Here is a 14353-nt window from a genome sequence, read left to right as displayed (position 1 = left end):
GCCAGGGTCATAACATTATCGTTTCCCGACGATGAAGCGCGAGACGTGCATACGAAACGTCGCAGAAACGACGGAACTTACTTTCACTGGCCTTCCGTACATCAATGGTTTTGCATATACATAGCACTAGTAGAGGTCCGATCACGTGACGTTGCGCTTCGCTCGCAGGCTCTCGTGTCTGCATCAGCGAGAAGCAGCAGGTGTCCAAAAGCAGAGGTGACCACATCGCGGGTGAGAAAGAGACGGAGAGAGAACGTTGTGTGTGCGTGTGTGTTTGTATGTGAGAGAGAAAAAGAGAGGATAGAGAGTGTGCGCGGGCGAACAGTGCGGAACTGGTAATCCTTGATCTTATGTAATAAATCCACCTCGAATATGGGAGTTGCGTTAAATGCAGAATATCTCACAATCCCGCGGGCATCGAAGACACGATTGACAAAAGATTTACAGCCGCACGCGCACACGTAATTGATTTTAACGAACGCCTCGCTCAGATTTGGCGAAATCTCAAGGATGTTCTCAAAAGTGAATGCATATAAAAGCCGCTGCTGGATGAAGCGAACGCGTATAACTAATAACTATTACGTATTTTACGAAGCAGAAGTTTCGAGTTTGCAAATTATCGATTCTCAACGAATTCATTTCAACGAACGTCGCAAAAATTCGAAATGTATAAAATAAGAATTATATAAAGCTTACATTTTCTATTCTCCTTTCGAATAAATTTACATAGTTTATCAATTTCATAATTAATGTGCATTCTCAAGTTACAAAAATTAGAAAAATAAAATTATAAGAACGAGAAGAAATTGTTTGTCTCAAAATTACAGAGACGCGCCATTAAACGGAGAATTATTTGAAAGAAATTTGATCGATGGTTCTACCATTTCTCTGTTTATCTATAATATGTAACACGTGTGACAGAAAGAAAGGGCTTTGTAACGTAACTTTATGCGCGTCCGAGAGATGCTTAAATTGCAACCAGAAGCGTCTGCACCATGTAATCGCCCGAGCCGACCTTTCTTGCACACCCTATCTTCTTCATACGCACGGACGACTCCCCACCGTTCCGTATCGTTCGTCCACATCTTGCTGCCTGCTTAGCATTACGCTGATATATATGACATCGAGTATGTAGGTTATTTTAACGGGAAGATAAGATATTCGGCAATGCTATTCGAATAATTTTCGAAAACGTCACATAAAACGGTGACAGGTATTTATAGAGTTGTTATTGCAGAAAAATGGAGTGCTTCAAAATTATTATAAATCATTATGAATGATCTCGAAACACTCGTGAATTCGTGTAAATAAGAAGAATAACGATACACGATTAGAATAGCATTAGCATAATTATTAAACACTCCAAAGTAATACAGTTAGCAAGTAATATTTCTGCTTCTCATATGTTTTACGTTTAGAATAGGAATTATTCTCGCATGACCTCCTTTCTATTTAAAATCATCTAAATAACATGTTAACCCTCCCTTCTCCAAAATCTGACAATTTTATCTTCGAGCATGTACATTCCATTTTTCAACGACCTGAATAAGAAATAAAATCATAAAGGTAATGCACGGAGACATGTTATTAGAAGGCAGAAGTGCGTAGAGAATCGTACGATCGCCGAGTCGTCGATTGAAGTACCGATTGGTTGATTATCGCTGCCCATCTATTCGACATAAGCAGAGCATTCCGAAAATTATACAACGTCATTTAATAAATGATGGACAGCAGATCTATTATTTAATTATAACAGACGGCAAATTAATGAGCGCGACGTACGAAGCAGCGCGAAGCCTAAAGCGGCTTCCCCTCCCCTTCAATTCGGCTCGGAAATATCGTTAGCGCTGTGCACCTGCCGGTTAAAGTACCGTCTATCGCCGACGAGACCGGCGTTTTCCGGGATTCGTCGGGATCGACGGCGACTACACACGGCGATAAATCGCCCTGTTTAGGGAAGCGACGCGGTCGGTTCGGGTCGCAAATGCACTTTGCACACGCGAAGTAACAAAAGGCGGAGGTGAGGCATCGGGGCAGCATACGTTTGATCGCTACGTACGTGTGTACCTTCCCCATTCTTTCGTCCGTCCTTTTCTAGTCGCCCGATCGCTTCGGTCTGCCCTCCGAGACCCCCGTCTCCTCTTTTTCTCTTTCTCTCTCTCTCTCTCTCTCTCTTTCTTCTCTTTTCTCTGCCTCTCCTTCTCCTTCTACCACCTCTGTGCGAACCGGTACCCTTTCCTCTTCCCCTGCACTCGCAAACATTTGGTGGCCGTTGACCTCGAGCGGGCTAATCCGTCGACAGCCAAACAACCAATTATTTCTCTTCAACGGTACGCTTCGCCACGGCCGGCATAGCGCTAAACGTGGGAATGCCCGAGGTACCTCGACGGATCAGGTGAGAAAAACCTCGGCCGATTGCACCAATGACGAAGGCGTAGCGCGTTGCCTTCGACTAAATCAAATTTTTTTCCTTGTTTATGTCACGGAAAGAGATATTCAAAAAAGAACAAATCGCCGAACTGAGGTAATACTGGCTCTCTCGATGTGTCCGCGATTAATCCCCAAAGTATGCACAAAAGTAGCATAAGGAAGAATAATTTCTTACTAGTTTCTTTTTTTTTTCATATACGAATCCTTATAAAGAAACGTCATTATCAACATTTTAGAATTTACATGTAACCTTTAGTAATAATCCTCGAAGAATACATTCTAAATTAATCCCGATTTTACATATTGATATAATTATGAAAGCAAAAGAACCGCAAAGATTGGCGCTTTTGAATATTTAAAAAATTTTAGCAAATTTATCAAGAGAGAGAGACTACTCTTTTGCTACTTTTTATATAGAATATATCAGCCGATATATAATTTAACAGTGATACATCGAGTAATACACGGAGAAAATTTTATATCAAAAATTACTATGTACAGCATTAACCGCAGACCATGAAGCCGCGGACCGAAAATTTTTACTATGTTTTACATGTGAAAAACATGGTAAAAATTTTTATAATTCCTTCATGATCCGCGGCTACTGCCATACATAGTAATTTTTGATATAAAATTTTCTCCGTGTACGATTGTAAGTAGATACAGACATGAAATTGTAGATATTTGACTGGCAAAAAAAAAAAAAAGACCGATATAACATCGCACTTTCATCGACTTCATATGGCAAGGTCCATTTTTGTTCCAGGTGCTGCTTTCAGGTGCGAGAAGGGCATCGAAAACCTTTCACGTCTGGCCAATACTAGATACACGCTACTTCACTCTCATACAAGACTAGTGCCGCGCGTCTATTCTTACACTATTCTGTACTACTGCGATTCCGCCGCTCTAACCGGATATTCGAATCAATGGTAACTTCGGTGAGTCGAAACTTATAAACATACAAAAGTGGTCTCCATTTTTATCTGTGACAACCGAATGATGACGATTTTCAATATTGAAAATCAAATTTATCAAAATTGTATCGATTGCGATACGCGTGGATCATCGTGATGAAAAAAACTGTCGAACTAATTGCGAAATTTCCCTTCTTTTCATAATATTCTTATAATATTATAACTTCTGGAAGAGAAGTTATTAAGAAATGTTATTAAGAAATTATTTAATGTTAGCATTTCCTTTTTTTTTATGGTAAATTAATTTTGACGTTTCTGCGCTTAATTCATTATTAAAAAATTAATAATTAACGTCTTTGTTAGGGTTTTTAGAGCTGCGCGGCGAAATTGTGCTAGATTCATTCTGTATTATCGCGTAGAGGTGATTTGAACGCAAGGCAACGAATATGCTCCAACAAATGCATTTCGCTGCACCTAGCGTAACCTAATACGTTCCGCCATCCGTCCTATCTAAAATAAACGGGAGATTTAAATACAAAATCTTGACTCTGATTAAAGCAGAAGAAAATGCATAAATAAAAGTGCACTTCTCGTCCTATTTTTCACGGCAAGTGCATCCCCTAGAAATGCACATCCCGAAATTAGCTAGTGATGATAAAAACTGATCTATGGGACAATCATCGGTCGATCAGCGATCTTTAAATCGTTTCCATTCATATTTGTCTCGGCATGACCCACTTTCCAGCGATATTCCGTGCGATTAATTGAGACATGATGATCCACGAATATTTCTGTCGGCGCTTAAAAATACTGAAAACAGGTCAGCAGCTATATTTTTAATTGTAGCGCAGACAGTCGGCTGCATTGAGTTTGCAGCACAGTATACATGTACATACATATGAATACATACATTCACAACGTGCAGTTTAAAATGGAATCGTAGTAAAGTATTGAGAGGATGCGCCACTGGCATTTTTTAGACGAGCGCTTTCGATGTCGACCCTGAACGTTGCTTACGTTTATACGGTTTTTTTTTTTTCTTTTTTTTTTTATTTCGAGACAGATGTATATAATCAGATTTTACACGAAACTAGACACACCTGTAACGACTCATTTACGCACTTGCGGGCATATCACGTGCGGCATGCAAGTCGATTACAGGATTATATAAAATCTCATATTTCAAGCGAAGATATACTTCTAATTAAAATAACATTTTGGGTGAAAAGAGAGCGCAATTTTTATTAATGCTAAGTGCATCTATTCTTCGATATACAAGGAATAATGTTGAAAACAGGCGCGAGAAATCAATTACATAGAATAATTAAATTAAAAAAATTAATGACTCAGTCGTCTAATCGGAATATTTATTCAAGAGAGTTTTATCAATGTCAATCATCGCTAAAATGATAGCTTGTTTTAATCAGTTAATTTCTGATATATCTAATATCGTAATATAAGGAAAAAACTGCAGGCTTGCAAAGAAAGAAATGAGATCTATAATTAATTATTTTTCACGTCCACTTATTTTTTTTATCGGAGAAGCGATTAAAAATCCGCATTTATATCAAATAAAGGCTTTTGCGTATCAACATAGAATTCTAAAGGCTGTGATATCGTGAGTAAGTTTTCTAAACAAAGAGAACATCTGTTCCATTATTTTAGAATTAAAAATTACTAAGTAATTGATATTTCAACGAATTTCCAACTCTTCGCGTAATCGTCACCGAGCTCTTTATTTCCGATCGTAGAAAATGTAATTGTGAGTTGTAATAACCGGCAATTCGTATGAAAATATAATCGCGAGCTGTGCGAAAATTCGCGATCGATCGCTCGATGCGTCCGCTCCGCTCGAGCGGAGTTGACGGCGACTTGCAGAAAGAAATTGGGGCCGCGATTTTTTTTTTACGACAGCCTATTTCTGGTGGCTGCCTAATTCACATACGTTCGGGACACTAGCCTGGCGCGGCACATAAACGCACACATCCGCGTGCAAGCATGCACAATTTTTTCGCTCGCCCGAGCGCGCGGATGTGGGCGTGCGCGCGTGCACATGCGCGTATAATGCACGAAACAAAGAACCGTCCGAAGGAAGGAACCGCGTTGCGGCTGCTCACGCTCACATAAATACCCGGCCGACGAGCGCGTTATACTCTGGTCGCGGTAACTACCCCGCCGATTCTCGGATATGATTCGTCATGATCAGCTGACGTGCGCATTTCAAGTGGCTCAAATAAAGTGACGCTGTTCCTCGCCGCTTTCACAATAGGCGCCTCATTGTGTCCACATTTTGACCTTCCTGCACGCCTATGCAAACATAACTGCCACCGCGACACGTTTTGTCGTGCGCTTTTCATTTTTTTTTTTCCTTTCCTTTGTTTAAAAAAAGAAATGCGCCTCTTCTTTCCCCTCCATTTAGAAAAACCATTGTTTCCTACAACCTTCGAATCCTAGATGATAACTTTATCTTGTTACGTCGCGTCCTGCACATATAACAGTCCTCGCTTCCGACGCGATACGATAGCAATTATTGTTATTATTATTTTCGTTCCGCGACTTTCCGGATTGCAAGAAATGATGCCAACTGCTAAACGCTATCGCGTGAGATCGTTCCGATAATTTGATAATCGTTGCAATTTTGACATCGATCCCTCATTGTGATAGCGATTATTTATTGATATGCGCGATTTAATAAATCGCGGTAAAAGAAACAAAGATAATAATCAGTTTTGACTATCATAGAAGATAAGTAGAATATTTCATTATTTCGATATGGAATTAAGTTTCTGCAAGACACGTACGGATAAAGTTTCTAAAAATTTGATAACCGCCAAAACGAGTAAGGCGAGAAATCGATCTCGCGGTAACCCTCTGGAAAGGATTAACATTTAATCTATCGGTATATCCGTGGATTATTTCTGCGAGAAGTAATATGACTAATGTCACTCGACAGTAGCGAGATTTCAAGATAGTCGCAAAAAAAAAAAACAATCTGAAAGAAAAATATGTCTTTTTATTCTATCTTTATACAGCTATCGCTCATTACTATATGTTTCTCTTTTTTTCTAGCATATATTAATCTTGGTTTTTTGTCGCGTCCAGCAAACCGTTTCCCCGGATTTCTTTTGTACGCAGTAACAGAGAGAGAGTCTGCAAGACGCGATTTGTTAAATCTCGCACCTGCGACCTTCCTCTTTTCAAGGTACGCGTCGCGCGGAGTCGACCATGCGAATTTTAACGCGCAGCATGCAAAACGTGGCGTGGCCGCATAGTCGCCGAGCACCTGAATTTACGTGCAGTATATGCAATTCAATCGTGTCTTGTATCGGTGCGCGCGGGAATTTATTCGATTGACTCGCGCTGGCCGGGACGGTGAATGAATTCGCTTTGTTAATTTTATCGAGCACGCTCGCTTATCCACGCGTGTAGTTCCGCGCACGCTCTCGCATCGATCGCTATCGATCGTCGAGGAACGTAAACGTCCCGCGTGTTTAGGAATATTTAAATTTAATAGGATAGCGATATATATCACGCGATAATCTCTTCGGGTGTATCCGCGTCTTAAAAAGACAGAATCCTTATTACTTGTGTGCAATAATAAAGCAAATTCTTGCAGAATTCAATTAACAAAGTTCAATATGATTAGAGTGTTTTGCTAACATTAAAAATAAATTGGCAATAATATGCAATAGAAAAATCCAATACAAAGATATAATATCTACAGTATATAAAAGCAGAGACGAAAGAGAATGTCGTTCTTCATTGAGCCCATTTTTTTTCTATTTCGATCACCATCAAGTATCAAGTATCAATAGCTATATAATATTAAAGTTAAATTATCAGTATTGAAAATACGCGATAGTGTTGAAGCATCGTAAGCTGATTATTGACGTGTCAGCCTGTAACGTGAACGGCAGTTTCCCAACCGAGACGCGTTCCGTGCAAGCGTTCGTCGCGCCTAAATAACGCGTCGCTTGTCGGAGTCTAATTTCGCAGATAACGCGGTCGCCACGACGTAATCTAGTTACTAGGCATACAATCTAATCGACTGATTCGTATTATGCATACCTGCACGCGCAACCTACACTTCTATTCGTAGAATCGCTCTAGCTCCCGCGCGATAAAAGACTTGGCATTAATATTGTGATGCTAAGCGGCTAAAATTTTTACCCATACTTATATTATTCAACACCATCGTCGAATGTTAACTGTTGTCTTCAAGATATTTTGTCTATTTGTGCAAGATAAGACTTCCTGTTGATAATGTAGCTGCGGCAGTTCTGCGAAATATTATTCGTAAAAAATGCGATTGAGTAAATCACAGACGATGCGGAACGCCCTATAGAATCGCGTACAAATTTTCTAATACGATTAAATAATTATTAACTCTTATATGCATAAACTTTATTTATACATTTTAATCATTTTAAGGCGACGTTTCGTTTAACGGCAATTTGACGAATTAAACGATTATCTTTCATAATTCTTAATTTTTAAATATCTTGTTAATTCAAGTAGTAAAGATTGTAAAAATTATTCATTTACTTTCTGACAGTTGAAGTATATTTCAAAAAAATCTTTCCTCTTCTCGAAGAGTTTCTTTCTCTTTTTCGATAGAGAAAACGGCTTCTGGGATTTCTATTATCTCATGGTTATCTCCTGCGCGCGTACTTTACAGAATTTTGCAAAACTACATTTGCCTCGAGTCTCGAAGGGAGCAGTTTCTATTTGCATAGAACTGGGTTAGAAAGTACCGAGAAAGATCGCGCACAGCCATTTTGCAGTGTCCGACGATTCTCAGAGCGGAGAATCGAAGGGGACTGAAAGGAGCAGAGCAAGAACGGGAATAACGGGTGAGATTCAGCGTCCGTTACGGTTCAAGGAGAACACACCGTTATCGGATACACCCCTTTTCTCTTGCTCAGGTGCTTCCGAGAAAATTAAGCGGCAATTGCCGCTCTAATTGCCTCGATGTATTAATGCTACCGTGCAAATATGCGCGCGCGCGATCGCGCCAATCGCATTATAAATTAATAGTCAATGAGGAGCCAATGGTCGTCCCGATAATAATCGAGACGAACGAAATCGCGCACGCGAAAAGATTTTCCGCTTTAACGAGAACAAAGCAGAATCTGTGCGAATTTACAAATTCATATTTATAGGAAACGATCAAATCAGTTTGATTATTATCACGTCGTCTGTTCAACAAAATTGTTAAATAACTGATGCAATACGATATCAGTATCGATAAATCGTACTAAACTCAGAAAAGCTAGATATAGATAAAATGTGTGATATTACAAGCGGGCGAAGCTTATATTTTTTCTCAAGCAAACAACTGATTTTGAAGAATGAATTTATCAGTGTTACTTACACATTTATTATATATCAAAAAAATTATTACAAGCTGAAAGCGTAACGTTAGAGAAAACCTAAAAAGAATGTAATAGCAATAACGTAGAATTCTTACGATTTTTATCATCGGATTTATACGGAATTCTTATTATTCTTGCCACAATTGTCGACATAATTGATATTGCTATGCACACTATCATTCACGTTATCGTAAAGCGCGTTGAATTATTGCTAAAATCACCAGGCGAGAGCATTCGGTAATATTAGAACCGAGCAACGTTAATTATGGGAATGATATCGACTCTCGCGGTTGAAAAATTCAAGGAACATCGCTAACGAAAGAGATTAAGTACGCTGTTGTTCGGAGTCTATCCTTGAGAATCGCTTTTGCATTGAGCGTACAGGAAATTTTATTGCTGTACGGCCGCACACGCGTCTCGCCGGCACGCGTATACGAAGCGCATACGTAGCGAATGCACACGCGGCGGCTAAATTTTTCAAGAACGTACGCATCATCATCGAGGCGCTTCTTATTTTCTACCAGAAGCCGCCTTCGTCCCCCCGCCGCCTCCCGGCTCCCATTCCGTCCTCTGTATCGCACACCGTGCGTCCTGTCCTCTCCCGTAGTTTCTTTCTTTTCTCTCTGACGTTCGGTACTCGCGGGATCTATTTATACCTAGGCCCGCTTGATGTTTTCAACTTGCTGCACGGCCGTGCAACAAGCCCAACCTGCGTCGCTCGTAAAAATAGGAAACGCGCGGCGAGAGAAGGAAGCACGGTTAGGAGAAATTCTCGCAGTCGCAGGTGTAAGCGAAAAAAATACCGTCTCGAATCGTGCGCCTAAACGGGATGCCTCATATTTATACCGAGCATTCTTAATATTCGCAACACGTGGTTTCTTTGGATTTCGCGCATCGACGTGGAAAAAGAAAGGGGGGGAAAGAAATATATTTCCCGTTTAAAAACGCGGGATATGCATATACACGTAAACTCGCAGGTGCTAAAATCCTGCGTCCTAAAAAATATGTAATCGCCCGCGGTCGGTGAATAAAAAAACAAAATAACCCGCGCGCGCGGCAACGTGACGAAATCTGGTATGTTGAAAAAAAAAAAAAAAGGAAACGAAAAAAAAACCGATTACTCCCACGCGGCGTGAGGGAGAGAGAGGAAGAGAGAAACAGAAAGAGAGAGAAAGAGAGAAACAGAGAGAGAGATTCGCGCCAGACGAGGCGTGGTGCGGTGGAAAACGAGAGTGAACGCGTAGAATTGAGCGCGTACGCGCGGCGCAACGCGGCGTGGCGGCGACCGTGGCACGGTCGTGGCATGGCCCCGGAGCGACGCACGACAAACGAGGACCGGAGCGCCTCTCACAGAGAGTGAGCGGACGGACGGACGGACGGACGGACGGGCGGGCGGATTACGTCATGTGCCAGGCACTCTCTAACGTCTGGCATTATCTTCGTCTAGCGCGAGTCTAGCCGCGCCAGTACAAACGGTACTAACGCTGCCGCTACTGGCGTTGCCGGCCGCCACCGCCGCCGCCGCCGCTGCCGCCGTCGCCACCGCCGCCGCCGCCGCCGCCGCCGCCGTCCCGTCACCTTCGCCGTCTGGCATACATAGGCAAGGGCATACGAGACACGTCACCGTATGTGGAATCATGAAAGGACACACGCACATATTCTAGCTAGCAACGCTGCTAACTAGGTGTTCAACGGCGCGTACGTGTCAAACCAGTGTACGCGTATACAAACACACGCACACATGCGGAGTGCAAACATGCACACGCGCACACACACACATACATCCGTCATACGCGCATATTATCGCTTACCTCGTCGCGCTCGTGTTGGTGCATATGCATGCATCAACACCGTCGCGATACACGCACACTCGCATATTTGCATGCACGCATACCGCTATGACTCGCGCGACAGATACATGCAAACGCTTGTTCCCTCTCTCTTTCTCTCTCTCTCTGGCACTCTTTTTCGCATTCGCCCCCTTTTCCCTCCCCCTTCCTACCTATCATTCTTTCTCTCTCTTTCGCTCTCACCTTGCGCATTCTCTCCGTCTATCCCTCTCTTGTTCTCTGCCCCTTCGTCCGCCCCCTTTAAGTACCCCCTCCCGAACTTTTTACTCTTTCTCTTTTTCTCTGTCTTTCTTTCTCTCTCTCTCTCTCTCTCCCTCATTCGCTACTCCTCCTTCTCTCTACCTTCGTCTCTTTCTATTCTATTCCCTCCCTCTCTGTCTTCCCCAAACTTCTTCCTCTGTCTCTAACGACCACGTATACCGTGGAAGCCGCACAGGCGGCCGAAGGCCACCGATCTCAGCTGTGGACGTACCTTGATCGCTAAGCGAGAAGTGAAGTGTCGGACCTCCTTTGCCCGGCGTCCTTGTCGTCGATGCTGAGCCCCCGTGGTTCTATGCGACGACGATGACGATTTCGTTGAAGAGAGCGAAACCTTCGCCTCCGACTTCCGCCGATTCTTCCAGCCGCGCCGAAATATCGCAAGAGAATGACGCGCGTACTCGGTTGCTCTTCTTTTCTACTCCCGCGCTCTGTCTCCTTCCGTTTCACCTTTCTGTTTTTCCGAGTCGCTGCCGTCCGATGTCAACTTGTACTTTACAATCTCTTCCGGCAGCGGAAGTTGGACGAATCGCGCGTAGAATTTCTCACAAATAAACGGGACGTTAAAGCGGTCGCGCAGTGACGTATTTTGCGGGACGATTGCGTATTTCACTGACGTGAGAGTTTTCTCCGATTTTTCTTCTTCACGCAGTCTCACAGAGATCACCGCGGATCGCCGACGATCTCGAAGACACGCGGGGAAATCGGGAAAATCGTAAAATCTACTCTGCCTCGCGCGTTCGAAACCTCTTCTCACTCTTCTTCTTTAACTCGTACCGAACTGATGTGGCGCACTTTCCTCTTCGCGCTCCTTCCGCTATCTGTCACGCTATCTTCTTCAGGATTGCAAACTGTCGGTTTCGTCGATCGCCTTGAATTACGCGCGAATTCCTTGACCTCCCGTGACTCGACGAGGATGATGAAGAACGTCGGGTGAGGTTTAATAGCGCGTATCCCGTGGCATCACTCACACCGTGACCGTGGATCGTTTCTCTTCAAGGAGTCTCCCGTTTCCTCTTCTCCTCGTGTAGAACGCGGGTAACTGGATCACCGTAACGCGTACTCGCGATCCCGTCGATACACGCATGGGCGCGCACTATTTTTCCGCCTTGTTGTGTCCTCCGTAACGTCGCCTTCCGACTGATATATATGTATATATATACATATATATATATATAAAACAAAAGAGAAACGCACACTTTTTTTTGTTTCGTTTACTTATTCCGTGCGAGAACGATGTATATTTTCTCGTCGGTCGAGAGCGAAAGGAACGACGACGGTGAAAAACAGGAAAAAAAAAACAAAACGGAAGGAAAAATTCGGCGGAAGTGACCGAAATTCACCTATATACGTGTAACACGCGGTCGCGGAATTGCGATGAAAACGATGAGACGATGTCCGCGCGTTTAGAATGTCCTGCGTTGTATTATCTTGGCGCGCCGACCACCGTCGAGAACCGAAGGACCCAGCTGCTCGCCGCTTCTTTGGGACACACCGGGGGACTACCTAGTCGTAGAGTGATTGGGAACGCGACTGGCCAAAGCACTTGATTCGCGCGCGGTTCGGTTTGCCCGTTGCTGCGCCTCTCCCGTGCAGTTTTTTCGGCAGTCCTGTGGTATGCGTGCGCGCGCGGCGTGCATGTATGCGTGCCGGAGTGCCCGCGAGCGCGCGCCCGCGCGCGCGTGTGTATAAACTCCTCTCACTCTTTTTCGCTCTCCTCTACTCCCTCTTTCTTTCTTTCTCTCTCTCTCTCTCTCTCTCTTTTCCTCTCTCTCCCTCTATCCGCACGAGAAGCTCTTTTTCGTTCTCCTTCCCTCCGCGCCGTTCTTCCTATCCCTCTCTCGCTTCCCTCGCTTTTTAACACGAGCGTGTGCCGCCCGCTTGCACACGCGTGCGTGTGTTGGGGCCCTCACGTGTGCGTGCGTGGTCCCGTGATGTACGCCGAAGAGTGGCCCCTGCGCGCGAAAAAGAGAGGGAGAGAGCGAAGCGAGAGAGCGAGCGAGTATACACGCGATCGCGTATACGTACGTATGCACGTAAGTATATATATATATATATAGTATAAGTATATATATATATGTATATACATATATACACGTCCGTCCGATCCGGCTCGTCTGTCGTCGTCGTCGTTGTCGTCGTCGTCGTGCGGTGCGTGCGTGCGCGTCCCGGGTAGGCGAGGGTATAGTTACCGAAATGTTAACCTCGTGGAACCACTTTTTATTGAGTGTCGCAAAATTCATAGGAACCTCACGACGCGAGGAGAGGGGTTAAACCCGGCCCCCGCTCTTTTCGCGACTACTCTTGGCGGGGCTGACATCGCGAGAGGGGCGGCAACCCCTACCCCCCGTATTACGGGGGCCCCCGCGGCACCCCTCCGCGTACCACCAGACGCGCGCTCTCCCGTCCTCCCCCGCTACGCCGCCTCTTCCTCCTCCTGCCCGTTCTCCGTCACTTCCTCCTCCTCGTTCTCCTGATCCGCGTCCTCATCCGCGTCCTCATCTTCGTCCTCCTCCCCTCGCCCCCCCCTCCCCCGACCCGAGGCCCTGGTCCTCGCCAATTCTTCGGCCCCACCATTTCCTCGCTAGTGGCCCCCAACCCTCAGTTTAGTTCCTTCTCCTCCCCCCGCGCACCCTGGCACCCTTGGTCTCGGCCGTGCACCGCTTCGGCTGTTTCCCCTCGCGCGTCTCGAGAGTCTCGTCCGTGCCGACCAATCGCCCCCTCCCTCCCGCCCCCTTTCCTACTCCCGAACGCTGGGCCATCCGCTTGTTTCTCTCTTCTACTCTCTTCTGTTCTTTTCCTTCGCTTGCCTCTCTTCTCCCTTCCTTTCTTTTCTCTCTTCCTTCTACTATCTCTTCTTCTCTTTTTTTTTTTTTTTTTTTTTTATTTCGTTAACTCGTACTCTTCTCTTACCTCCCTCTTTCTCTTCTCTCTTCAGTTATCCTCTCCTATCCACCCTCCTCTACGCTCTTTTTATCCTCTCTCTCCTCCGCCTTTCCCTCTTTCTTCTCGCTTCTTTCGTTCGGCCGCCTTTTTTCCAACGCTTCTCTCGTTCTTCTCGTCTTGTCTCGTCTCGTCTCATCTCCGCCGTCAGCCCCCGAAACGAAACGAAGAAGTCTTGCCGCTTCTTCCCTCTTCCCGCCCCCCTCCCCCATCTCGCTCTATCGCGAAACGACTCTCTCTCTCTCTCTCTTTCTCTCCTCGCGCTGGCGTTTGACACCGCCGGCACCCTGCCTTGCCCCCACCTGTCAGCTCTGTTACCACCCCACCGCGTCCGGTATTTAGCTTCTACGTAGCTAAACTTACGTTAGACTTTGCTGAGCATAGTGTGTGCGGTCTTGTTTTCTCGAAATCCGACGCATAACATTATATCCGTCGTTAAATGACCAGCAGTAGCGGGTTCAATGAAACGAGTTAGATGAGTTTCTGACAAATTTGCTATGTTTAGAACTCTGCTTCAAAGAGAATGCAGAATTAGTTAGAATTAATTAGAATTTGACAATATTCACAGCGTCAATGCGCATTC

The 14353-nt window shown here is 44.6% G+C and overlaps 1 protein-coding gene across 2 annotated transcripts in view; it reads right to left on the bottom strand.

Moving 5' to 3' along the window:
* The window catches only part of br (broad-complex core protein), a 50012-nt gene extending 37299 nt beyond the window's left edge, over positions 1-12713 (bottom strand). The window contains exon 1 of one of the 2 annotated variants that reach the window (XM_012372438.2): positions 11042-12713. The gene's annotated coding sequence lies outside the window, so the exon portion shown is untranslated. The remainder of the gene's footprint in view (positions 1-11041) is intronic. The other variant, XM_012372435.2, reaches the window with a different exon arrangement.
* Between the last annotated feature and the right edge of the window lie 1640 nt (positions 12714-14353).

Source organism: Linepithema humile, chromosome 5 (genome assembly GCF_040581485.1).
Source record: "Linepithema humile isolate Giens D197 chromosome 5, Lhum_UNIL_v1.0, whole genome shotgun sequence".
NCBI classification, from domain to species: Eukaryota; Metazoa; Arthropoda; class Insecta; order Hymenoptera; family Formicidae; genus Linepithema; species Linepithema humile.
This window is presented reverse-complemented; position numbering and strand designations above follow the sequence as displayed.